This window comes from Aotus nancymaae, unplaced genomic scaffold (assembly GCF_030222135.1).
Source record: "Aotus nancymaae isolate 86718 unplaced genomic scaffold, 86718_ANA_hifiasm-v0.15.2.pri h1tg000059l, whole genome shotgun sequence".
NCBI lineage: Eukaryota > Metazoa > Chordata > Mammalia > Primates > Aotidae > Aotus > Aotus nancymaae.
The window spans coordinates 26183457-26210003 of NW_026988473.1; the positions used below are offsets into that span (position 1 = coordinate 26183457).

The 26547-nt window shown below is 44.5% G+C and overlaps 1 long non-coding RNA gene and 1 pseudogene across 1 annotated transcript in view; one reads left to right on the top strand and one right to left on the bottom strand.

Annotated features, from left to right (window-relative positions):
- Positions 1-905: 905 nt before the first annotated feature.
- Positions 906-3224, top strand: LOC105717398 (death domain-associated protein 6-like; annotated as a pseudogene).
- Positions 3225-3552: 328 nt separating this feature from the next.
- The window catches only part of LOC135270100 (uncharacterized), a 36873-nt gene continuing 13878 nt past the window's right edge, over positions 3553-26547 (bottom strand). Inside the window, exons 4-6 of the long non-coding RNA XR_010338325.1 lie at positions 26004-26069; positions 11558-11625; positions 3553-5098 (exon numbers count right to left, since the gene is read on the bottom strand). This is a non-coding gene — a long non-coding RNA (uncharacterized LOC135270100). The remainder of the gene's footprint in view (positions 5099-11557; positions 11626-26003; positions 26070-26547) is intronic.

Sequence of the window (26547 nt, forward strand, 5' to 3'; positions counted from 1 at the left end):
GTTATGTGGTCCAGCTGTGAATCCAGAGGAAAGAGAAGAACATGGAGCTCAGGAAGCTGTTGTCTTTGCTACACTTAGGTCTCCAACCCTTGCTCCTCCTGTGAGTCTTTTCCCCTGTTTCTTCTCCTAATGGGGGTTGTGCATTTGATGTCTTGGTCTGTACCCATTTCTTCACTTATTTCCTAGGTCCACTGCACCTGCCATGCCACAAACAGTGATGAAAACAGAGACGTTTGGCTGAGCCTCACTCACTGAGCATGCCTCCACCTTCCAAGAGCTCCTGTTCACTGTACTCTGAAATACACTGTGCAAAACATTAACACTGACCAAATCAATAAGGTCTTTTTCCAACACATTTTTACAAATCCCAATTAGAGTGTAATTTCTCTCTACGTGTATGAATAGGAAAAAGACAACATGTGAGGTGGGACGATTGGTGATTTTTTTCTCAAATAAGTGAAAGTTATATTTCCCCTTTGCTTTATAAATGGAAGGGTACATATGGCACAAAAGGAAGATAAAACTCTTTTTTTAAAAAAAAAAAAAAAACCTTTAATTTTGGAAAATTTCAATCACAAATATATACAGGTAAAGAGAAAATTATAATCAATTTCCACACAGCCATCACCCAGCTTCTACAATTACCCACTTATAGCCCATGTTATCTGTCTGTACCCCCTACTTCCTCCCCCACTGCTGGATTATTCTGAAGCAAATTCCAAATGTCACATCCACTTATCTGTAAATATTCAGTATGTATCTCTAAAAGACAAGGGCTTTTAAACCCTTATCTAACTGCAATACTATTATTACATTATTGATCATTTTAAACTCTTTCTACTGGTAGTTTTGTACATGTATTATAAAAATGTGTATATTACGAGACCGTTTCTGAGGAATTCTGAAACCCCCACCACTTCCTCTGTCTGGGAGATTTGATCCCCCATGGCCATGCTAACAGCATCATTGTGCTGGATGATGATGACGAAGATGAAGCAGCTGCTCAGCCAGGGCCCTCCCACCCACTCCCCACCTGAGACAGAAGCCCCTAGCTCCTCTAAGCCTCATGGGGCCAGAGGACGCAGTAGTTTGGGAGGCAAGAAATGCTACAAGTTGCAGAATGAGAAGCTGTTCAAAGAGTTCCTTGAACTTTGTAAGACGCAGACAGCAGACCACCCTGAGGTGGTCCCATTCCTCTATAGCCAGCAGCAACGTGCCCACTCTCTGTTTTTGGTCTCGGCGGAGTTCTGCAACATCCTCTCTCGGGTCCTATCTTGGGCCCAGAGCCGGCCAGCTAAGCTCTATGTCTACAGTAATGAGCTCTGCACTGTTCTCAAGGCCCACTCAGCCAAAAAGAAGCTGAACTTGGCCCCTGCTGCCACCACCTCCAATGAGCCCTCTGGGAATAACCCTCCCACACACCTCTCCTTGGACCCCACAAATGCTGAAAACACTGCCTCTGAGGCCCCAAGGATCCGTGGTTCCCAGCAGCAGATCCAGCGCTTGGAGCAGCTGCTGGCGCTCTATGTGGCAGAGATCCGGCAGCTGCAGGAAAAGGAGTTGGATCTCTCGGAATTGGACGACCCAGACTCCACATACCTGCAGGAGGCACGCTTGAAGCGTAAGCTGATCCGCCTCTTTGGGTGACTATGTGAGCTGAAAGACTGCTCTTCACTGACGGGCCGTGTCATAGAGCAGCACATCCCCTACCTTGGTACCTGCTACCCAGAGGTTAACAGGCGCATTGAGCGGCTCATCAACAAGCCAGGGCCTGATACCTTTCCTGACTATGGAGATGTGCTTCGGGCCATGGAGAAGGCAGCTACTCGCCACAGCCTTGGCCTCCCCTGACAGCAACTCCAGCTTATGGCTCAGGATGCCTTCCGAGATGTGGGCATCAGGTTACAGGAACGATGACACCTCAATCTCATCACAACTTTGGCTGCCACCTCACAGATGACTACAGGCCAGGCATTTTGACCCTGCGCTATCAGATCCTGTGTTGGCCCGGCGCCTTCGGGAAAACCGGAGTTTGGCCATCAGTCGGTTGGATGAGGTCATCTCCAAATATGCAATGTTGCAAGACAAAAGTGAGGAGGGCGAGAGAAAAAAGAGAAGAGCTTGGCTCCAAGGCACCTGTTCCTACTCTGCAGACATCCCCAATGCCTCCTTGGATTCTGGTGAGGGCCCTAGTGGAATGGCATCCCAGGGGTGCCCTTCCACCTCCAGAGCTGAGACAGATGACGAAGAAGATGAGGAAAGTGATGAGGAAGAGGAGGGGGAGGAGGAAGAAGAGGAGGAGGCCACAGATTCTGAAGAGGAGGAGGATCTGGAACAGATGCAGGATGGTCAGGAGAATGATGAAGAGGAGGAGGAAGAGGAAGAAGCAGATAAAGGTGGAGACAGGAGCCCGGTGTCCTCACCACAGATCTCTACTGAAAAGAACCTGGAACCTAGCAAAGAGATCAGCAGGTCTTCAGGGGAGCAGCAAAACAAAGGACTCACAGTGTCACCATCATTACTGTCAGAAGAACCCCTGGCCCCCTCCAGCATAGATGCTGAAAGCAATGGAGAACATCCTGAGGAGTTGACCCTGGAGGAAGAAAGCCATATGTCTCAGCTCTTTGAGCTAGAGATTGAAGCTTTGCCCCTGGATACCACCCCTTCCTCTGTGGAGATGGACATTTCCTCTTCCAGGAAGCAGTCAGAGGACTCCTTCACCGTCTTAGAGAATGGGGCAGGCGTGGTCTCTTCTATTTCCTTCGATGGAGGTGTCTCTCCTCACAACTGAGGAGATTCTGGGCCCCCCTGCAAAAAATCTCGGAAAGAGAGGAAGCAAACAGGATCAGGGCCGTTAGGAAACAGCTATGTGGAAAGGCAAAGGTCAGTGCATGAGAAGAATGGGAAAAAGATATGTACCCTGCCCAGCCCACCTTCCCCCTTAGCTTCCTTGGCCCCAGTTGCTGATTCCTCCACGAGGGTAGACTCTCCCAGCCATGGCCTGGTGACCAGCTCCCTCTGCGTCCCTTCTCCAGCCCGGCTGTCCCAAACCCCCAGTCACAACCTCCCTGGCCTGGTATTTACAAGACGAGTGTGGCCACACAATGTGATCCAGAGGAGATCATCGTGCTCTCAGACTCTGATTAGCTGCCTCCCCTTCTCCCTGCCTCCAAAATGTTTTGGGATAGTATTTGGAGGATGGTGGGAAGCAGATGACTGAGGAAGGGATGGACTGAGCTAATCCCCTGTTGGTGTTTCTTTTTAAAAAAAAAAAAAAAGCTTAAATTTTACACAGAAACATTAATAAACAATAAATTTGTTTTCTTATTGTAAAAAGTGTATATTACTTTTGAATTGAGAAATCTTATTATAAAAACATATTAAGATGCAGTAAACACACACACACACACACACACACACACGCTGAGTGGCTCTGACATCACCTCTAGGGAAACACCCTTGTACTGAGGGCAATCTCCACCACATGCTAGATGGACTTGATCTGTCTGCAGTAGAAGTGAAAAGGAAGACCCCATCCTCATGCCAGTCCTGTGGGAAATGGGGGCTGGGGGTCTGGCCCAATCTCACATCCAGCCCACAGCGCAAGTGTTGTGAGTGGTCCCTTCAGGGGACCTCTGAATGACACTGGAGAGGGTGACAAAGACGAAAAAGCAGGAGTAAGGGCACTATATGGTGTCCTTCAGAGCAGGTCCTTCCGGCCCCTTGTCTGCCAGCCAGCTGATGATCCAAAGTCTACCATCTGAGCGTTTACAGTCTTATCAGTCCCTTTTGACTTTGGGTCAATGAGTTTAGATGCTCTTTCCTCACCAGGATATTTGACCCAGGGTCATAGGTGTGGGTGAGGGCATGAGAACTCTGAGCACAGAGAAAAAACCAAGGGAAAACCCAGAAACACTCAGCTGGCTTTAGCCCCAGCTATGCCTAAGTCCAACTGTCTCAAGCAACCACTGTCCCCTGTCCCAGTCCAGATGGAGCTACCAATGGTGGTTGCTGGCACTGTCCAAGTCACTGTTTGCCCTTGATCATGAATGGAAAACTTCCTCTATTCTCCCCTAGTGTTGTGAGTCAGGGGACACCCAGCACAGGGGATCATGTCTCCACAGACAAACCAACCAACAGCGACATTTCCATTGCCTCATCCCACAGAGAAGCTGCCCCTCATCCAGTGAACAGTGCCTGCTGCCAAAAACATTGCATTCAGCAGGTGTCTCCTGCTTTCTCCAGGATACAGAGGAATGATGGTGATTATACCAATTTGCCAGATGTTTTTAATCTTTCTCAACCTCCCCATTCTTTTTGTCTTCTTTTAATTTGTTTTTTTTCTTTTTCTTTTTCTTTCTTTTTGTTTTTTTTAGACAGGGTCTTGCTCTGTCACACATGCTGGAGTGCAGTGGTGCAATCTCGGCTCACTGCAACCTCCACCTCCTGAGTTCAAGCAATTCTCCTGCCTCAGCCTCCCAAATAGATGGGACTACAGGTGCGCACCACTACACCCGGCTAATTTTTGTATTTGTAGTAGAGACGGGGTTTCACCATGTTGGCCAGGCTGGTCTTGAACTCCTGACCTTAGGTGATCCACCTGCCTCAGCCTCCCAAAGTGCTGAGATTACAGGCATGAGCCACCGCACCCGGCTAATTTCTGTTTTTCTTCCATCTTTTCTCCCCTTCTCTTCTTCCCTGTCCTCTTCACTTTCTCATTTTGCATCCTCTCCTTATTTTCCCTTCATTCCTATCTCTTGCCCTGGTTCCCCTCCTGCCAGTCACATATATGACCGTTTTGGGGGTTTTTGGTTTAAAGTCACTCTTTCTTCTTCACCTTGGTCTTGTTGCTGCCTGTCACCTCCTCAGCTTGGGTTTGTCCCTTTTTCTTCCCCCACCCACAGAGTGTCAGATCCTGGTGGCCTGATTCAGATCTTTTATATTAGCTTGGTGCAAAACTAATTGTGGTTTTTGTTTCCATTCTCATCACACGCAATCTGGAAACTCACTTGCAGAGAAGAGCAAATGCTCAGGGGCAGTCCTCAGGTCACCTCTCCCTTCCCTCTGGTAAGCAGTGGCAGGCTTCTGTGGTCCCCAGCTGGAGAGGAAGGGAGAATGATAGGGAGCTGTCCCATGGGATGGGCTTGGAGGGTACAGGAAATGCTTTGCTGTCTGGGGCAGAGTCTGGGGCTATGCCTATACCATGGATTGTTTCAGAAAGCCCCATCTCCAAGGGGAGAGAAGCAGAGGACAATTGAAGTACTGCTTATGTCATCAGACAGGCACTGGAAGAAGGGCTTTCTCAGAACATCTCACTTACTGCTTTGCTGGAGGAATGGCTATTGCCACTTAAAGAATCTGAGGATCAGAGAGGTTAAGTGATTTGCCCACACTCACACAGCCAGGAAGCAGAAGGAATCTGGTTTCACACCTAAGCCCTGTTCATTGCATTGCAATGAGGGCCTCTGTGGGTAGAAGAGACCGACTAATCAATCATACTACCTTTTTCTGTCTTAACCCTCTGAGAAAGTCACTTACCATATAACGCCTTAGCATTTGTTTCTCTCTTCCTGCCCTTTGCTCATTTACATCTTATTTCCTCTAGAAAAGTTTTTGGCGTATTGTCTTTTCCTCTCCCCTGTCCTGCCCCATGTGCTTCTCTCCCATGTCTCAGTGGTGTGACCAGCATCTTGGGCAAACTCCTGAATACCTCAGGATACAAGCTGTCTGGAGACAGAGACAGTTTTCCTTTTCTGTGGGATGATTATAGGAAACTGCACTCATGACTTCAGGGTCTGCTTAAAGTTTAAAGAGACTCAGAAGAGGAGGAAAATCTAACTTGGCTGCAGCCTTCTTGAAGGTCAGGCTAATATCTGCAGGTCAGATGAGGCCGAGCCGCATTTCAGCAGGGACAAAGCTCTCTGCAAGTATGCCCAGTGACCCTGCTCCCCACCAATGAACTAGCCAGTGCACACACATGCATGTGATTCTGCCAGCGGTACCTCCTACAGATAGGTTCTGTGTTTCTTGACAAAATAGGGCCTCTGCAGTGTTGGAAACAACTTTAGCAAAAGAAAAAAAATCACCTAGCTCCCACTTATTATTAAACGTTGTCATTTTTATCTGTGCACATTTCCTTTCAGTGTTGGATCACAGGTAGGCCTACTTTTCTCACACTGTTGCCATCTGGGTATACTGCCATTTTCTCCTCAGCTTTGTTTCCTTAGCCTTATATCCTATAGTGCTCATTTCTTTCAGCTTTATACTTACTTATTATTTACTGGACAAATACAAAACTTTTTTTTTACTTTTACTTTAAGTTCCGGGATACATGCACAGAAAGTGTGTAGGTTAGTTACATAGGTATACGTGTGCCATGGTGGTTTGCTGCACCTATCAACCCGTCATATAGATTTTAAGCCCCTCATGCCTTAGGTATTGGTCCTGATGCTGTCCCTCTCCTCAACCCCCACTCCCTGACAGGCCCCGGTTTGTGATGTTCCCTTCCCTGTGTCCATGTGTTCTCATTGTTCAGCTCCCACTTATGAGTGAGAACATGCGGTATTTGGTTTTCTGTTCCTATGTTAGTTTGTTGAGAATGATGGTTTCCAGCTTCACCCATGTCCCTGCAAAGGACATGATCTCATTTTTTTATGACTGTATAGCATTCCATGGTGTATATGTACCCCATTTTATTTATCCAGTCTATCACTGATGGGCATTTGGGTTGGTTCCATGTCTTTGCTATTGTAAATAGCGTTGCAATAAATATACGTATGCATATGTCTTTACAGTAGAACATAATGCTCATTTTTAAATGTAAATTCTAGAATTATTATTTTTAAATTATGTCTAGCATTCTATTGATTGGATGTAGCATGATTTATTGATATAGTTCCATGCTGGGGTGCATTCAAGTCACTTCCTTGGATCATAGCGATATAAAACATTCTAATGGAAAATTTTACCCATGTAGCTTTTTGCTTCTGTGGCATTATTCCTTCAGAAAACTGATCAGAAATGGGAATGGCTATAAATGGTTTGATTGCAATATAGAGTTAGTATCAAGAGTGGAGTCCCAGTGGCCAGGTTAAAACCCAGGTTTGGCACTTCTAGCTGTGTGACCTTAGACAAACTACTTAATCTTTCTAAGTTTCAATTTTCTCAAATGTAGAGCAAGACTAATATCATGCTTAATTCACAGGGTCATAGTGAGGACTTAATAAAATAATGAAATAAAATAGCACAGAACCAGCATGCTTTACTTGGTACTAATACTACTTCTACTATGGCTACTACTAACACTATTTTTCTATTCTTTAACTCTCAGCTGGTGCAACACCATGTGGCTGAAACCCAAAATGTTTCCTAGAACCAAACGCAGCCAGGTTTGCAATAATCCAACAGGTCAAATGATTTTAGAGCCACTTATGCCACTAACTCCTACCATCCATCCTGGCTCAGAAACTCTGTTCTGAACTCAGTTCTTGTATCATCTCTTCTAAGGCTTTTTAAAGACCTTTGTAGAATCCTAGCTTTTTTAATTTTGGAAACCACATGCCAGCTCTCCCCAAGAATATGAAAATATCCCTCATATCCGGCAGGAAATATAGTTACATCAGAGCAACAGACCATATAAAAGCAGTATACTAGTAGATGGGATGTGAGGTTTTACCCTCACAATTTATTCATATCCTTATTTTTATTAAAACCTACCAATTTTGATGTCATGGTTTGAGTTAGAGTCTAGGAGTCCAGTGGATAATGCCTTCCACATCTCTTCCTGAATTCAGAACCAAATATTTTTCTTATTTGGTTCTGAACTCTCCAAGGGAAGAGAAGCAGAGGACAATTGAAGTACTGCCTATGGCATCAGGCACTGGAAGAAGGGCTTTCTCAGAACATCTCACTTACTGCTTTGCTGGAGGAATGGCTATTGCCACTTAAAGAATCTGAGGATCAGAGATGTTAAGTGATTTGTCCACACTCACACAGCTAGGAAGCAGATGGAACCTGGTTTCACACCAAAGCCCTGTTCAGAACTAAAGATTTTTCTTATTTGGTTCTGAACTCAGGAAGGGATGTGGAAGGCATTATATAGGAATCAGATAGATGGAGATCAGAATCTGAGCTTTATGGCCATGAAAAGCCAAAGAAAAGAATACTGTTTAAATATGTAGCCACAGGGGACTCCCTAATACTGTCCCCTGAAAGGAACTTGCAGAGCACACTTCCTAACATTTCTAGCTTCCCCCGCTTGCCACAGAGTGGACAGCAGCCCAGAACAGACCCTCATGGCTGGTGGCATATCTGAGAGGGAAAAGGAGGTACCAGGTGGAAAATGTGCAGTCTATTTCCAAACTCACCATCAACAAAGAGAATTTCCTCCTCTTTTTGTGGGGAGAAGGGAGCAAAGGATGGTCAGAGAGACCAGGAGTGTTTGCAGCTGAAGTTCTTCAACATGAGACTATCAGGCCAGTGTACAACAGTTTTCTTTTGGGACCCAATATTTGATCCCATGTTGACCTGATAGATACGATGATGACAGGTTCATTCTCACCATTTGGACCTTTGGCATTTTCTCACAGCCATGGTTAGACTCACTCTCTTTCCTTCTCTCCTGGTTTTCCTCATAACACTTGTGGAACAGTGTTGACCTACTACCCAACATGGGGATGCAGGGGTGTGACATTTATGCTCCTGAATCATGTTTTCGCACCACTTTTTTGTCATTTTATAATTTTATCCACCATTTAGTAGGATTATTTCAGCTGCCAAATACCCCTAAAAAATTTCAATTCAGATAGGCTCAATCAGGAAAGAAATGTATTATTTTACACCATAAGAAGTACAGAAAAAAACATAGTGTGTTATTATTGACAACTCTATGATATTGGACCCAGGGGCTTTCTATTACTCTGTTCTGTCATATGCCCCTGGCTTCATCCTAAGACTGGTTCCCCTTGTAGTCCTAAGATAGAAGCTGCAATTCCTGGCATCCCATCTGGGAACCACATCATCCAGAAGAAGGGAGACCATTCCACCACTTTTTAAAGTTTTTTTTTTATTTTTTCATTTTTTTTGTTGCATTTTAGGTTTTGGGGTACATGTGAAAAACATGCAAGGTTGTTGCATAGGTGCATACGTGGCAGTGTGATTTGCTGCCTTCCTCCCCTTCACCTATATCTGGCATTTCTCCACATGCTATCCCTGCCCAACTCCCCACCCCCTCGCTGTCCCCCCCTTCCCCCCAACAGACCCCCGTGTATAGTGCTCCCCTCCCTGTGTCCATGTGTTCTCATTGTTCAACACCCACCTATGAGTGAGAACATGTGGTGTTTGATTTTGTGTTCTTGTGTCAGTTTGCTGAGAATGATGGTTTCCAGGTTCATCCATGTCCCTACAAAGGACGTGAACTCCTCGTTTTTAATGGCTGCATAATATTCCATGGTGTGTATGTGCCACATTTTTCCTGTCCAGTCTATCATTGATGGGCATTTGGGTTGGTTTCAGGTCTCCTAAAATCCCTTTCACACTGTACTGACCACTGCTAAACCAATCTCTAGGCAAGGAGATAGAATTACCATTATGGGAGTTATGAATACATAGGGTGGATACCCTAACAAAACTGGGGCCCGGACAAAAGGAAAGGGGGAGAACAGATGTTGGGCAGACAGCCAGCAATATCTGTTAGGCATCACTAAGCATTTGCTTCTGTGGTTATGATTTTAAAAAGCCAATCTTCTTCTTTCTCTCTTTTCTCATCTCTGAACCTCAATTTCCTCATCTGCCTTCTGCACATTGTAAGGCTGCTGTGATGATCAAGTGAGATAATGTGTATAAACTACAAAGTGCTGTGTAAACGTTACATCTGAGGAACACGAGCTTTCCCTACCACTGCCAAGAGATAACTCACTCCAGGCACTAGCTGTGTTTGCAAAGTTGGTGTAGTTCTTTTAAGACTGGAAACCAGAAGCATCTCATCATTAAGATAGGTTCTTCTGACCTCTAAATGTAACAACAAATGTAAATTAAAATTTAAAGTATGTTAGGTGAACATGAAAAAATGCTCAGCATCACTAATCATTAGGGAAATGCATATCAAAACCGTAATGAGATACCACCTCACAACCATTAGGATGTCTACTATCAAAAAAACCTGAAACCAAACAGAAAGTAATAAGTGTTGGCAAGGATGTGGAGAAACTGGAACCCTGTGCATTGTTGGTGGGAATATGAAATGGTGTAACCACTACGGAAACAGTATGGAGGTTCTCAAAAAACTGAAAATAGAGTTACCACATGATTTAAAAATTCCCTTTCTGAGTATATCTATCTCCAAAAGAATTGGAAACATAATCTCAAAAAGGTATTTGTATATCCATGTTCATAACAGCACTATTCACAATAGCCAAGACATGGAAGTGTCCATCAATGAATGAATGGATAAACAAAATTTGTGGTTTTGTATATTTTGAAAACAAAAATACACACACACACACACACACACACACACACACACACACACACACAAATAGCCTTAAAAAGGAAGGAAATTCTGACATATGCTGCAACATGGATGGATTTTGAGGACATTATGCTAAAGGAAATAAATAAATCCAAAAAGACAAATGCTGCATGAGTCTATTTACATGAGGTATCTAAAGTAGTCAAACTCATCAAAACAGAAAGTAGAATGGTGGTTGCCAGGGACTGGGGGAGGAGGAAATGAGGTATTGTTTAATGAACATAAGTTGAAGTTTTGCAAGATGAAAAACATCTGGAAATCGGTTGTACAACAATGTGAATACACTTAACACTACAGAACTGTACACTTAAAATACTGAAGATGGCAAATTTTGTGTCATGTTTTTACCACAATAATTTCTTTGTAATGAAATAAAATTTAAAAAGTTTGATAACATGCAGTGATGGACAGTAAGTAGGGAAACAGGCATACATGTCCACCCCACAAACAGACAATGGCACTTTAAATAGGCTTTCTTTTGTGGATAGTGGTTTGGCAATATCTCTTAAAATCAAAGGTAGAGGAAGGAGGAAAATCAGAAGAGCATTATCAAAGAGGAAGTTTATAGGGCTTAAAAGAAGGTCTATCACATAATAGGAGCAGACAGGACCCCATGAACTTCACTGGAATCAGTGTCCAGAGACTGCCCAGCCTCTGCCCAGCAGGTACCATTTGCAGCCAACATTAGGAAGTTTAAAGCAAACCATTCTTTGCTAGTAGAGCAAACACTGAATCTTTCCAGTACTGAGGGCCTGTATGACCTTTCTTCATAACCATCAGGTAAAGACCTCCTACCTGCCATGTGCTGTTCATCTTGGTAGGACTGCCATCTACCCATGCCCTCAGATTTTGCTAAGCCATTTCTTTACCATCCATATTAATCAGGGTAGGCTAGCTAACAAACAGACTCAACATTTTAGTTGTTAATGTAGTAGCAGAACTTTCTTTCTTTCTCATATGAGGGTCAATGCAGGTGTTCTTGGTCAAGCAGCTCTCTTGAGCAGTTTTCCTCCAAGCAGTGAGACTCACCGATTCAGGCTTCCTTCATCTAGGGGGTTTGCCATGCCTAAGTCCTCCTCAGAGTCTTCCATTGGAACCTGTAGATTCAACCAGATAATGAGAGAGAGAGAGAGAACATGAAAGATTGCATGGGCCATTTTAGGGGCTAGGCTTGGAAGTGGAGTCATACATTGTTACCATCTATGTTCCACCAGCAAGACCCAGTCACATGGCAGCACTTGTAGTCTTCTCGTGTGACCATAAAAATAAATGCAATAATTGTGAACACATAATGTGTCCACCATAGTACCTTATATGGATAGACAACCCTCTTTATACCAGCCTGAACACTTAAGCCCCTGAAACAGAGGGAATGCCTGGATACCTGGAGGAACATGGTGATAAATGCAGTATCCCCTCTGTCTCACAGCCATACTTTGGCGGGCTTATAAAAACCATCTTGAGATGCTCCCAGCCCATCCCCAACTGTTACTTATGCTTTATTCATTTTATCATCAAAGAAATAATGAAGAACTCATTTCCACTTGGACAAAACCTACTGATCTCCTCTTGCACCCACCAGAATTTTTTACGGAGTCCATATTTCCCAACAATGACAAAGAATCCCTCAAACATACTACAGTGAGCAGAGGTATGAATGAGAAACAGATCCCTGCATCTGCTTAGTCCTCTCCATGGAGAAATTCCTCCCAAGCCAACCTATCCAAATTCTACCTACTAGTTGGGGCACATCCCAAGACATAAGTATCACTTATTTCTTCTTTACTTCCTTTCTTTCTTTTTTCCTTTGTTTTCTTTTCTTTTTTAAGACAGACTCTCACTCTGTTACCCAGGCTGGAGTACAGCCTCAAACTTCTTGCCCCAAGTGACTCTCCCACCTCAGCCTCCCGAGTAGCTGGGACTACAGTTGCATGCTAGCATGCCTAGCTAATTTTTAAATTTTTTGTAGAGGCAGGTTCTTGCTGTGTTACCCAGGCTGGTATCAAACTCCTAGGCTCAAGTAATCCTTCAACCTCAGCCTCTCGAAGTGTTGGGATTACAGACGTAAGCCACAATGCCCAGCCTCATGACAAGTACCATTTCTTTACTGCTCCAGCTCAAAGAGATCCCAACCATTTCTGCCTAACCTAACACTGATTGTTTCTGTTACCATCATTTGGCATTGGGTTATCATTTGTATTGAATTCCACATCTTAAGGCAACAAATATCTCCTAAGCACACTTTGTTCCAGACTAGGGGATTCAAAATGATAAAGAAAAACAGCCTCCCTGGAACATGCAATCCCATGAAGGAGGCAGATGAGTGTGCTGTAGAGCTGGACATTTGAGTGCCGTCAGGTGTACACAAAGCATCTTGGAGACTCAGGAAGGCAGAGAGTCCTTCTAAGTGAGAGGACAATTGGTGTCTTTGAATCTGGACTTTGAAGAGTGTATAAGACCTTAACAGTATAGTCTGGGGAGAGCATTCCAGGTGAAGACAAGAATGAGAGAAGGCACCAAGGTAGGACTGTGTGGGGAAATTTCAAGACAAGCAAGTTATCCTGTACGGCTGGAGATAGAGCTGGAAAGATGAGTGTATCCACTGCTATTCTTTGAGCTGTAAGTAATTAAAATATGTCTTAACCAGGCTTAGACAATAAGGAAATATATTTCACACACTGGAGTCCAGAAGCAGGGGCTTTTCATAGCAGTTCGGTCAGGGTTCCTGGTCTGTTTCTTGGTTCTTCTCTCAGTTCTCCTTTTACTTCATGGTGGCCATCCTTGTGGTTGCAAGATGTCTGATCCTGGCCAAAAGGTGTTTGCATTGAAAAGGAGAGAGGGGGAAAAAATAGTTTATCTTTCCCAGAAGCCCCAAGCAAACTTCTTCTCAGATCCCACTGACACAAAGTAGCTTAGGACTGTCCATTCCTGAATGCATCACTGACTAGAGACCTACCATGAACGGTGCAAAAAAACTGCCTGAGCAAGATGCAAGGTAAGGGATTGTCCATGGTGATTCCTGTAAAAAGCTTGGGTCAGACCGTGGAAAGCCTTGAATCCTAGACTCAAGAATCTGTGTGAAAAACAAAAGGCATGGGGAGCCATTGACTCTTTTTCAGGAGAGAAGTAAACAGAATTGAGTTCAAGGAATAGTTATTTGGATGTCTTGATGCGAAATGACCAAGCAGAGGAGAGTGGATGTGGAATCACCATGTGCCCACTCCCTTCCTGTCTTCTTCTCATCAAAAGTGGCTCCCAGGGAAGGAGCTGCTACACTCACTTACACCAACTCTAAATGACTGATGAGGCATATGACGCCAGTGGGAATGGAAAGGAGGGTTTTGATGGAAGAAACAGTCCCAGACAGGACTGACAGGGTGATTGTGGAGGGGAAAAGGAAATTTTTTAATAATTCCAAAGTTACAAATTTTGATGACTTAAGTAAGCAATCAATGCCATGAATAGAAATATGGTCATCTAGAGGAGTGAGTGAGGTGGTTTTGAATCCATAAATCAGATGCATGACTAATAGTCATGGTAATAAATATAAAATCATGCTGATAGTAGAGGAATACTAATAATGAAAAATAAAAACTAGAACAGTTATTATGTGTCAAGGACATAATAGTTGCTCTGAGATGTGTGTGTGTGTTTGTATACTTACATACATAGAAGATACACATTTACTCCTTACAACAATCCTATTACCTGAGGCACAGAGTGATAGAAGTGAGTGATCCAAAGTCACATAACTCCTAAGTAGTTAAGTTAGAATAAAGTCCAGGCATCTGACTCAGGACATCATTCTTTTAGTCTTTATAACAAGAGCTAACATTCATGAAGCACATACCAAGTGACAGTACTTTATATACCTTCTGTTTAATCCTTAAGAGTCATCCCCATAAAGTGTACAGCATTCTCCCTGTTTAAGGGAGCAGGGTTCTGAGGCACAGCGAGGATAAGAGACTTGTCCCGAGTCATGGGTAAGTGGCAGGGGTGGGATTCACATTGCAGAAGATGTGGTTCAAAAACACACACTCCATGATGCCATGAAAAAGATAAAGGCATTCTAGAACCTCAGCATCTGTATCCCTCATCTCATCAATGAAATATTAAACTCCCAACGCTTACACATTTTGGGCACACTGTTGATGCATGTGGTACCTAGCACATAGATGCCTGGAAGTAACAGAATTTCTAAGCCTCAGGGAATCTCTGCATACAAGGAAAAACTGAAACTACAGTGGGAGGCTCCTGCCCAAATGAAGCATGAAGTTTAGAGGAGGTCGATGGGCGGGTGGGTAAGAGACCAAGCTTAAGAGCAGACATTTCTGAGTCCAAATCGTAGCCTAGCAATTCATTGCTGGGGAGCCTTAGGCAAATAGCTTAACCTCTTGGAACTTTCATTTCCCCAACTGTGAAATAGAGACAATACCAGCAGGATCTCATTCCGAATCAGATGAAGCAAATAAAACATTTAGCAAAAGTTTATTACATGGTAGCTGTGTTGCTATTATTGTTGTTGTTGTAATTTCTATAAAAGAATATGGAAGACAAATAGCCCAAGTGCCAGAACAAAAGATTCTGCTGTTTATATTTCATGATGCTCTGATCCCTCAAACCTTCACACAGCAACTGCCTCAGCCTCCAAGTTTCTTGGCAGGACTCTTCACATTAGATTAAGAAAAGCCAGCTGCTATTCCTGGATCACAGGAGGAAGGGAAAAAAGAGGTGAGGAAAGCCTGCCCACCCAAGCCCTTTTCCTAGGCCCTTTGCAGCTCCCAGAAGCCCCAGCTCTACCACCTGCCCAGCCTCCCAGGCACTGGCCCTGGCACTGCCTGAGACAGCACTCTCTGCCCAGTTACCTGTTTTGCATTTCAGAGAGTGACTAGCAGCTATTGGCTGCTGCAGGTTCTGGCTTTTAACACCATGACCAAGAAGTAGTGTGGTTGTGAATTCAGTGCTGGCACAGGAGACGGCTGCTTCCCTCTCCCCAGAGGCAGGGGACAGGAAGGTGGGGAGAACCCAGCTATCCGTGAAGCCCTGGGCACCATAGCACAAGGTGCTGGCTACCCCAGAGAGGTTTCAGATCTTCCAGACCAAGACCCCTAGCTCCTTGGTTAGCCTTGAGCCAGATGCCAGCTTACTGGCTGGGAAGAGGCAACTTCCCCCAGCAGCCAATGCTCCCACAGGCTTTTGGAATCTGCCTGAGTCTACAAGTGCTTAGTCATGGCCATTAGAGCTGGCAAAGCCCTCAATCCTACAATCCCATTTTATAGGTAAAGAAACTGAGGCCCAGAGGGATGAAGTGACAAGTCTAACATGGCACCATGAGTCAGGGCAGGGCTGGGGCAGGAATGCTTGTGCAAACAACGAGCCTAGGGCTTTTTTATTACTCAAAGCCACAGAGCTGCCCCCGCACACATACCTAAAAAGGGCTAGATCCGGTGATCCTAAAAAGGGCTGGATCCAGTGATCCAGCTGGGGCCTGAGACCCCAATACACAGAAATCTCCTCCAAATCTACACACCTTTGAAAGAGGACTTGCCAAAAACAGATGATAGGCAAAAATAATGGCAAAGAAAAGTGTGTTTTGGCATGGAAAGACACACACTCTACAGTGTTAAATAAAAAAGAAATAGATTTCCCAAGCAGCATTTATCCTACGATCCCATTTGGATAGGGGGCACACGTGCTTAGAAAAAAAGACTGGAAAGAACAACAGTTACTTTTAGGAAGCAGGATTGTGGGTCATTTTCATTTTTTCTTTTGTCATGCATATTTTCTAAATTTTCTACTTTGAGAGTGTTTATTTCTGAAACAACAATTTAAAAAGGTTATAAAGTAAGTAGGCAAGTGCCAGGGTCCCCAGTGACCCTCACTCAGACAGGCTTGGCTTGCCACAGCTTCCAGGACACACTGCACCCATTGCACAAGGCGGGGGTGTTTTCCTTTCCGGTGAAGCCTAAACAAGCTCAGACCTGTGGGCAGGCAGCCACAGCTGTGGTTTTGCTGCAGTCTGGGAACAGCAGCTCCAGTGCGGGACACTCCTGGGTCTCCAATGTGCACCAGGGAGGAAGGGCTGGATGCCAGACCCCAGTCTCACAGCTGGCTCAGCTGAGTGTGTCTGGCAGGTGGGGGCAGAGGCCAAATCTGAGGTCTGAGATGCAGGCTGTGAGGAAGAGGGAGATAAAGCCTAGTTGGCCGTTTGGGAAATCTCCCAGTCCCAGGCCACACCCTCCAGGAAACCTCCTAGTCCAGTTTTATCTTTCAGACAGGCACCTCTCTCATTTTGCTGCTGCTTGTCCAATATGATCCAAAGCCCTTGAGACCAACGCACCTTTCTGTGTTATCCCATAAAGGCGATCTGCCATGTGGGAACCTCCCAACCTTCTTTCTGACTACTAGTCAGAGTATCAGGAGTCTCGTCACTAGTGCCACAGAGCTGGGACAGTGACAGAACCATTGCCCTGTGCCACATACCAAGTAAGTACTAGGCACCTGCCCCATGCTGTGGCTGGGATCTGCTATTTCCTGAAGTGACATGTCCTGAACATTGGCTGATTGATGTTGCTTCCCTAAAAGGCTTCATTGTGGCAAATGCCATCATCACACACTGAAGGGGCATGTCCATTAGGATGGCTTCCCCTGTCCTGTAAGACAGGGTTTTGCAACTTCTTCACACAGTGGTGACAAACGCAGAAGGAACTTGAGCAATGAGATCCAAGGCATCACGAAGGAGATGGAAAGAGTAACTGAATCCTAGCTCTGCTCCTCACTAGTCTGCCACATGGGCTGGTGATGGGAGCCCCTGAGCCTCAGTTTACTCATGCATAAAATGAGTCACAGCAGTGCAGGCAGGATTAAGTTAATCTCAGCCTCTGCATCAGGGGTCAGTCAACTACAGCCCCCTGGTATCTGTCTTGCTGCTTGCTTTTGTATGCCCCTCAAGCACAGAATGGCCTTTTCATTTTTAAATGGCTGGAAAGAATCAAGAGAAGAGAAATATTTCACCATACATGAAATATAGTTCTAATTAATTCAAATTTCAGTATCCATAATAAAGTTTGACTGGCCATGCCTGTTGATTCACATATTGCTCATGGTTGTTTGTGAACTACAGTAGCAGAGCTGAGTGGTTTTGACAGAGGCCAGATGGCCCAAAAAGACCACAATATCTACTGTTTGGACATTTACAGAAAAAGGTTTTCCAACCCATCATCAAATAGTCCAGCAGATAGCAGAATGTTAATAAGCACTGCTCTCCCTTCTCCTCGGGGCCTCATCACCTGTTTTTTAAGTCTTCTCTGCCAGGTACTTTTTTTTTGTCATATTTAAAAGAAAGGGTCTTGACAAGGAGTATCACTGCTTTGAGAGGATGGAAGAGGAGGGAGAGCCTTCCTCATTGTTTCATCGGGCTGGAAGACGGAAGACCAAATTGCAGAGATTAGATCTTCATTCTGCCATCAACTGGTGTTGCGACCTGGAGTAAGTCACTTTACCTTTCTGAGACTCAGTTTCCCTCACCTATAACAGGATGATAATCGTTAATGTTTACCTATCACTTACCGCATGCTAGACATTGTTCCAATCACTTACATCAGTAGTTTATTTAATCAGAGCAGCTCTCTGAAGTAAGTACTATCATCGTACCACTTATGGGCAAAGAAAACAGGCACAGGGAGGTTTTGTGGGTGGCCCCTGGTTTCACAGCTAGTCAGAGATGGGATTCAAACCCAGTCTGGCTTCATCACTTCGGTGCTTAAACAACTACGTTCTAGAGCCCAGCATACTTCAGAGACCTACTGGGGGATTCAACAGAGATAAGGCACTAGAATTCTCTTTAAATTTATTTTTTGAATTGACAAGTAAACTTTATGATGTGCAGCATGATGTGTTGGTGTTTGCATAAATTGTGGAATGGCTAAATCAAACTAACATAGGCATTGTCTCACATACTTATTTTTGGTGGTGAAAACACTTAGAACCTACTCTCTCAGAAGTTTTCAAGTATACAATATATTGCTATTAACTATAGTCACTGTGTTGTAAAATAGATCTCTTCAACTTACTCTTGCTGCCTCAGTGAAACTTTCTGTTCTTAGACCAACATTTCCCCAATCTTCCGAGTCCGCAGTCTCTGGTAACCCCATTTTACTTTCTGTTTCTATGAGTTCAACACTTTTCTTAGATTAGACATGTGTGAGGTCATATGGCATTTGTCTTTCTGTAGCCTGGTTTATTTCACTTAATATAATGTCATCCAGGTTCAGCCATGCTGTTTCGAATGCGAAGATTTTCTTCTTTTTTAAGGTTGATATATATTTCATTATGTGTATGTTCTGCACTTAAAAAACCCATCCATACACTGATGGCTACTCAGGTTAATTCCCAACTTTGGCTATTGCGCATACTGCTGTAGTGAGCATGGGAGTGCAGATAGCTCTGACCGATTTCATTTGTTTGATATATACTCAGTGGCGGGATTGCTGAATAACATGACCATTCTATTTTAAATGTTTTGAGTATTCTTCATACTGTTTTTCAGGGATCTGAACACTTTTTAGTGACCTGTTAAGGTCTGTAGCTATGTAAACTCTTTTCATATTGGATGAAGAAGAAGGATCAAGTTTTCAAATCCCTTACTAATGGTGGCATTTCCGACACTGTGGCAGCATCTGAATGGAGAGGCAACATTTTGGGGGCATTCACAAGTCCTGTTCACATGGGTTCTATTTCCTTACTATCTAGGGGTGAAACAAAACAAAACAAAACCTGCCCTCCTCTCAAAGCCAAAGCAATGTCTTATTAAGACCTATTCTTAGTCAATATTTGATGGATAAACAGGAGCCACCTTTCTCCCCATGTGGTCAGGAAGCTGGTGACACCTTCTTACCTTGGCTTTGGGTCTCCTCCCAGCCACTGCTCCCACCCCATCTTGGCAAGACGACCATCGGACAGCCCATGCTCCTCTGCCAGGTGTGCTGGTCTTGGCTCTGCTCAGCCCCAAGTTTAACTGAAGCCAAATGCTTCCATTGGTTTCATTTCTACGCATTCCTGAAATTGTGGCTAAGTTCAGCCAGCCCCCTGCATATGTCTTCTTGGAAGAAACCTGAAACGGTTTGCTCACCCCGCCCTCCCCTCCCTGCTCCCATCACCTGCTGGCCCTGCTCCTCCCTGTCTCTCAGGCTGGATGAGACACACCTTTCCGTGGAAGTCCTTCCTGGCTCTCCCTCCAGTCCAGTCCTCATCACTTCTTCCTTGCTTTAGCATTTGGGCAACAATTCAGAGTTAAGTGTTGGGGCAGGCTCTGTCTTGCTTTTTCATGTAATTGATCCACTTGAGAATGTCTTGCCTGTGCTATGGGCTCCCGTGTGGCTGGGAGGGTGGGGAGGTGGTACTAAGAACACAACATGCATGGCAGAGGGGTAAGAGCTTGAGCTGTGAGGTTAAAATCCCTCTATCTCGTCCTACTGTGGGACCTTGAGCAAGTTACTTAACCTTTCTGAGCCTCTGTTTTCTCATGGGCAAAGTAGAGAGAGCACCTACTTTGCAGGGCTGCTGTGAAGATTCAGTGAGCAAATACACGAAATGTGCAAAAAGCCATACTAGTGCCTGGCAACTATCAAACGCTCAACAAATATGAGCTATTAGGATTTCTCTCCCTCTCTACAAGTACCTCAGTTTAAGGTACTTCAGGAATGTGATAAAAGCTTTCTCCATGTGCTCCTGTAATGTTCTGCACCAGGACACGTCCTGGATTCACCCAGTATGTACTGAGGGCTTATTAAGTGCCAAGGCATTGTGAGAATGCAGGGATCTGGATCTCACAGTCAAAAGGAGGGAGGTGAAAGACAGAAACAGATGTGTCCACTGGCACCAGGGGTTAAGAGCTCTGAGACCTGTGGGGTGTGGGAAGCAATTTTCCAGCTCTGGAGAGGATGTGGTGATGGAGTGGGCAGGGAGCAGGGAAGATGTGCCAAGAGAGATAAACTTGAACTGACTCCTGAGTCATGTGCAGGCCTCGGAGGCAGGCAGGAGCAGGAACAGTGGTGGAAAGGCATGATACAGCACATCCCGTCCACACAGCCCCCCTCCATGAGCCTCCATGAGGCCCTGGCTCGGTGCCCAAGCTTTGTGCCCCAGTGCCAGCCCATGGGGGAAGGATGAATGTTCCTTTTGACAACTAACATGAAAGCCATGACTGCCCAGGACTGAGCTGGAGGGGGGAAACTCTGTGAATGCCACAACTGGGAGGGAATGAAGGGAAAGGGAAAGGGAAACTGCCAGGGGCAAGGCCAGGGCTTCTCCCTCCTAAGGTAGTTCAGAGCAACTCCACCTGGAACCTAGCCAACGTGCTACTGGCAGTCAAGAAGGCCCTGCAGGAATCAAGAGCAAGAAGGGACCATAATAGAGCCAACCTTCCCAACCATGCTGTAGAGGGAAAGGAGTGAGCTAGGCCTGACTGGGAAGAGAGAGATTATTTCAGGGAGGTGCTGTCCTAGCAGATGAATGATAGAATTCCTTCCTGATTGCGGGGAAAACCACCACCACTTCCTTTTGCAAGAATATGATGAGAACAGAGTAGTGGCAACTAATCAGGCCTCCTGGTTCAGAACATGTTCAGCTGCTCCAATGCCTGGGACAACCACGCCTTCTCCTCTTCCAGTTCTCTCTCTCACCAGAGTGAGGCTTGGGGTAGGGGGTTGGGGAGCAGAAAGTGGTTCCGGAGAGGAGAAAACACTGAACTGCGAAGCAAACCCTATACCAGTCTTGACCAGCACTGTGAACTGCACAAGTTCCAACTCTTTCTGGACTTCCATTTCCTTATCTGTATAATGAGACACTTGCTTTCCCCACTGTTGGCTTGCAGGGATGAATGTGATATGAAAAAATACTGAAATGTCTTAACTGGGAATGGCTGTGTTATCTGACTTCTTCACTAAGTGTGACTTCTCTGGAGGCTGCTTTGTTGGGGTCACTGTTGCATGCCAACATAGAGCATGCCTCCCTAGCATGTTTGGAGGTGATTCTGCCTGAAACAGTAGGTGTGGGAGGAAGTCATCTTCAGGCCTCATTGAGTCCCCCTTCCCTGCTCCAGCCTTGTGATCACCTACAAGGCCAGAGTGAGACTTGGTCCAAAGTAACACTTGGTCCAGAGTGACAAAAGGGACCCCTGAGGGCAAAAGCCAGGTGCCTAGGAACTCAGTGCTCACTTCCTCCATCTATTCTGACCCATGGGGCAAAGAATTAAAATTACCTCTGCAGTAGCCAATTTGCCTTCTTGTCGGAGAAATCCAGTTTTGTCTGAGATGTCAAAGTTTAGAGCCAAAAGCTATATTTCTTAGCACCCTCGGATCCAGAGCAGCCATGGGACACAGGTGTAGCCAGAGATAAGACATTAGGTAGAGATACTGAAAAACTTCTGACAGGTTCATCTAGTTTTGTCATTTGTTCTTCCCTTGTTCCTGCCTGGAATGTAGAATTGATGCCTGGAACTTTAGAAGCCATTTTGTCACCATGAGGACAAGAGCCATATGCTAAGGATGATTGAGCAAAGACTCTGACCACCTACTTCTATAAATACATGATCTCCCATTGTTAAGGTCACTGTTTTATGGGGGATATTGAGGGGGTAGGGGGTGAGTAGAGTTTACTATTATAGACAAGCACAATTATAATCAGCATATCCTTTCTTTCAAAGACTGGGTCAGTGCCTTTCATACCTCTACACCCACATCAAAGAACTTACCCCCAAGCATTTTAAAAGTCAGTTACTTGTATGTACTCTTCTGTAAGCAAAGGGAGAGGATTCCAGATACCTGTGAATGTGGACAGTAGAACTGAGTGGGATGGAGGCAGAATAATCTCAGCAGAAGGAATAACCTAAAAGTATGACCACATTGCACCCCCCAACACACACACACACACACACACACACACACACACACACACACACACTGTATTTATAGAAAAAGTAAGAAAATCGGATTTGGTATCTCAAGGAGGCACAAAATCATGGTGAATGAAAGTAAGAAAGTCTCATAATCCAACCATTGTCACTTCGTCATTCTTTGATCACTCAGAGTTCCTTCATCTCCCCAAAAGCATGACACAGCCCTAATCAGAGCTCTAGAGTACCTTCCATAACCTACAATCTTTTTCCATAAAGACAGACTTCAGTGGCCCATAATTTTATATTTGATATAAATGTATACATATGCACATACATATACACATTCACACATATACACATATACACACATATATATGCATGCAGACACATGTATGATATACATTATTCACATGGCAGTAAAGCTTTCTAAATTTAGTGGAACTCATAACTTTGCATTTAGCATTGCTGCCGCCACTTTATTTTACTCATATTAATTCCACTTCTAATTCCAATAATAATTTTTATAAAATACTGTCTACCTATAAAGGGCTATTGATGAGAATGTCCTACTTATTTGGTGGTACTTATTGCCAAAAGGAGAAACTGATTCTGGCTATCACAGCAAAAAAGTGGGAGGTAGAGGGAATTTATTTAAAAGCATGAAAAACTCACAAAACCCTGCAAAGGCCAATGAAGCAGGATTAGAACGTACACAGCCAAGGATGACATCAAAAATCATGCCCAGAACTGGTTCCAACCAGACATCTTCAGTGCCAATACTGGGCATTTGCACTGCTTCTACTTCCAATGTTGGACACTGGATGTTACTGCTGTAATCATGAAGTTTCTAGCAGCTTTGAGGAAATAGATGACGCTTCCCCTGCTGCCACCATCTTTGCTGCAAGGATTCTTGGTTGTTGGCTCACTAGTCCTACCTCTGACCAATCCCTGGTATGGGTATGTCTGATCGGTGGAGTCTAGGTCACATGTGGATACTCTCACTGCAAGGGAGCCTGAGAAGTGATCTCTCCCTCTGTATCAGTTCATTCTCATGCTGCTAATAAAGACATATGCAAGAATGGGTAATTTTTAAAGTAAAAAGTTTTAATTGGCTCACAGCTCAGCATGGCTGGAGAGGCCTCAGGAAACTTACAATAATGGCAGAAGGGGAAGCAAACATATCCTTCTTCACATGGCAGCAGTAAGGAGACATGCCAAACAAAAGGGGGAAAGACCATTATAAAATCATCAGATCTTGTGAGAACACACTCACTATCATGAAAATAGTAGTATGGGGGTAACCACCCCCATGATTCAATTACCTCCCACTGGGTCCTTCCCATGACATGGGATTGTGGGAACTACCATTCAAAATGAGATTTGGGTGGGGTCACAGCCAAAGCATATTATTCCACCCTGGCCCCTCCAAAATCTGATATCTTCACATTTCAAAGCACAATCATACCTTCCCAACAGTTTCCCAAAGTCTTAACTCATTCCAGCATTAACCCAAAAGTCTAAGTCCAAAGTCTTAGCTGAGACAAACCAAGTACCTACCACCTATAAGCCTGTAAAATCAAAAACAAGTTAATTGCTTCCTAGATACAATAGGGGTACAGGCATTGGGTAAATACACCCATTCCAAAGGGAGAAATTGGCCCAAAGGGCCTACCCCTTGCAAGTCTGAAATCCAACATGACAGTCATTAAACTCTAAAGTTCCAAACTTATTTCCTTTGACGCTATAGTTCACATCCAGTTCATACTGATGCAAGAGGTGGGCTTTCACAGCCTTGGGTAGCTCTGTCCCTGTGGCATTGCAGGGTACAGATCCCTTCCCAACTGCTTTTACAAGCTGGCATTGAGTGTCTGTAGCTTTTCCAGGTGCACAGTGCAAGCTGTCAGTGGATTTACCATTCTGGGGTCTGGAGGACAGTGGCCCTCTTCTCACAGCTCCACTAGGCAGTGCCCCAGTGGGGATTCAGTGTGGGGACTCCAATCCCACATTTCCCTTCCACACTACTCTAGCAGAGGTTCTCCATGAGGGCCCCACCCCTACAGCAAACCTCTGCCTAGACATCCAGGCATTTCCATAAATCCTCTGAAATCTAGGCAGAGACACCCAAACCTCAATTTGACTTCTGTGCACCTACAGGCCCAACACCATGTGTAAGCCACCAACGCTTGGAGCTTGCACCCTCTGAAGCAATGGCCTGGGCTGTCCGTTGGTTCCTTTTAAGCAAGGCTGGAGTTGAAGCAGCTGGGACACTGGACGTCATGTTCTGAGGCTGCATAAAGCAGGGGGACCCTGGTCCTGACCCACAAAACCATTTTCCCTTCAAGGCCTCCAGGCCTGTGATGAGAGGGGCTGCTGTGAATGTCTCTGACATGCCCTGGAGATATTTTCCCCATTGTCTTAGTAATTAACATTTTGCTCCTCATTACTTACGCAGATTTCTGCAGCCAGCTTGAATCTCTCCTCAAAAAATGGGGTTTTCTTTTTTCTTGCATCTCATCAGGCTGCAAAGTTTCTAAACTTTCATGCTCTTGAATACTTCACTGCTTAGAAATTTCTTCTCCCAGATATCCTAAATCATCTCTCTCAAGTTCAAATTTCTACAGCTCTCTAGGGCAGCTGCAAAATGCTGCCTCTTTGCATAGCAAGAGTGACCTTTACTCGAATTCCCAATAAGTTCCTCATCTCCATCTAAGATAAATATAGCCTGGACTTTTTTGTACATATCACTATCAGCAATTTGGTCAAAGCCATTCAACAAGTATCTAGGAAGTTCCAAACTTTCTCACGTCTTCCTGTCTTGCGAGCCCTCTGAGTCTCTAGGAAGTTCCAAAGTTTCCCACATTTTCCTTTCTTCTTCTGGGCCCTCTGAACTGTTCCAAACTCTGCCTGTTACCCAGTTCCAAAGTGACTTCCACATTTGTGAGTACCTTTCCAGCAACACCCCACTACCCAGTACCAATTTCCTTTATTAGTCTGTTCTCACACTGCTAATAAAGGCATATCCAAGACTGGGTAATTTATAAAGGAAAAAGTTTTAATTGACTCACAGTTCAGCATGGCTGAGGAGTCCTCAAGAAACTTAAAATCATGGTGAGAGGGGAAGCAAACACACCCTTCTTCACATGGCAGCAGCAAGGAGAAGTGCCCAACAAAAGGGGGAAAAGCCTCTTGTGAAACCATCAGACCTCGTGAGAACTCACTTGCTATCATGAGAGCAGCACCATAGGGGTAACCACCCACATGATTCAATTACCTACCACTGGGTCCCTCCCACAACATGTGGGAATTATGGAAACTACAATTCAAGATGACATTTAGGTAGAGACACAGCAAAACCATGTCACCCTCCCACCAAGAGTCATAGGTGGGAAATTCTCCAATTATAGCAAGAGGGTTTAGATGCTGGGCAGTGAAACAGAATGACAGATGTCCACTTTGCTAGTTTTAGGAAATTAAACATTATATAATTTTCATTTCGTTAACATATTCTATTTTTAAACTGGTATAAAGAAATACCTGAGACTGGGTAATTTATAAAGGAAAGATGTTTAATTGACTTACAGTTACACATGGCTGGGGAGGCCTCAGGAAATTTACAATCATGGTCAAAGGAGAAGCAGGCACATCCTACATGGTGACAGGAGAGAGAGGAAGCATGTGAAGGAGGAATAGTCAAACACTTATAAAACATTCAGATCTTGTGAGAACTCACTCACTATCATGAGAGCCCCATGGGGGAAACCACCCCATGATCCAATCACCTCCCACCAGGTACCTCCCTTGACCGGTGGGGATTATGGGGATTACAATTTAAGATGAAATTTGTATGGGGACACAGCCAAACCGTATCACAGACACTTAAATAATAATAAATCTGCATGTTAGCCCCAAAGAAGCCTGTGTTTCCTTGGCATGAAAAGTTCTTTCTCCAAGTCTCTGCAACTTGAGGAGTTCAAAAAATTGATTCTGTGGTTTTGAACATTTTAATAAGGAACTAATATGTGGATGATGGGTAGAAACACTAGACCTTATATAGACTAGCTATATGGATTTTAGCTCCCTGTATGTTCACTTTTGAAAATTTACTCATCTTATCTGTTAGAGT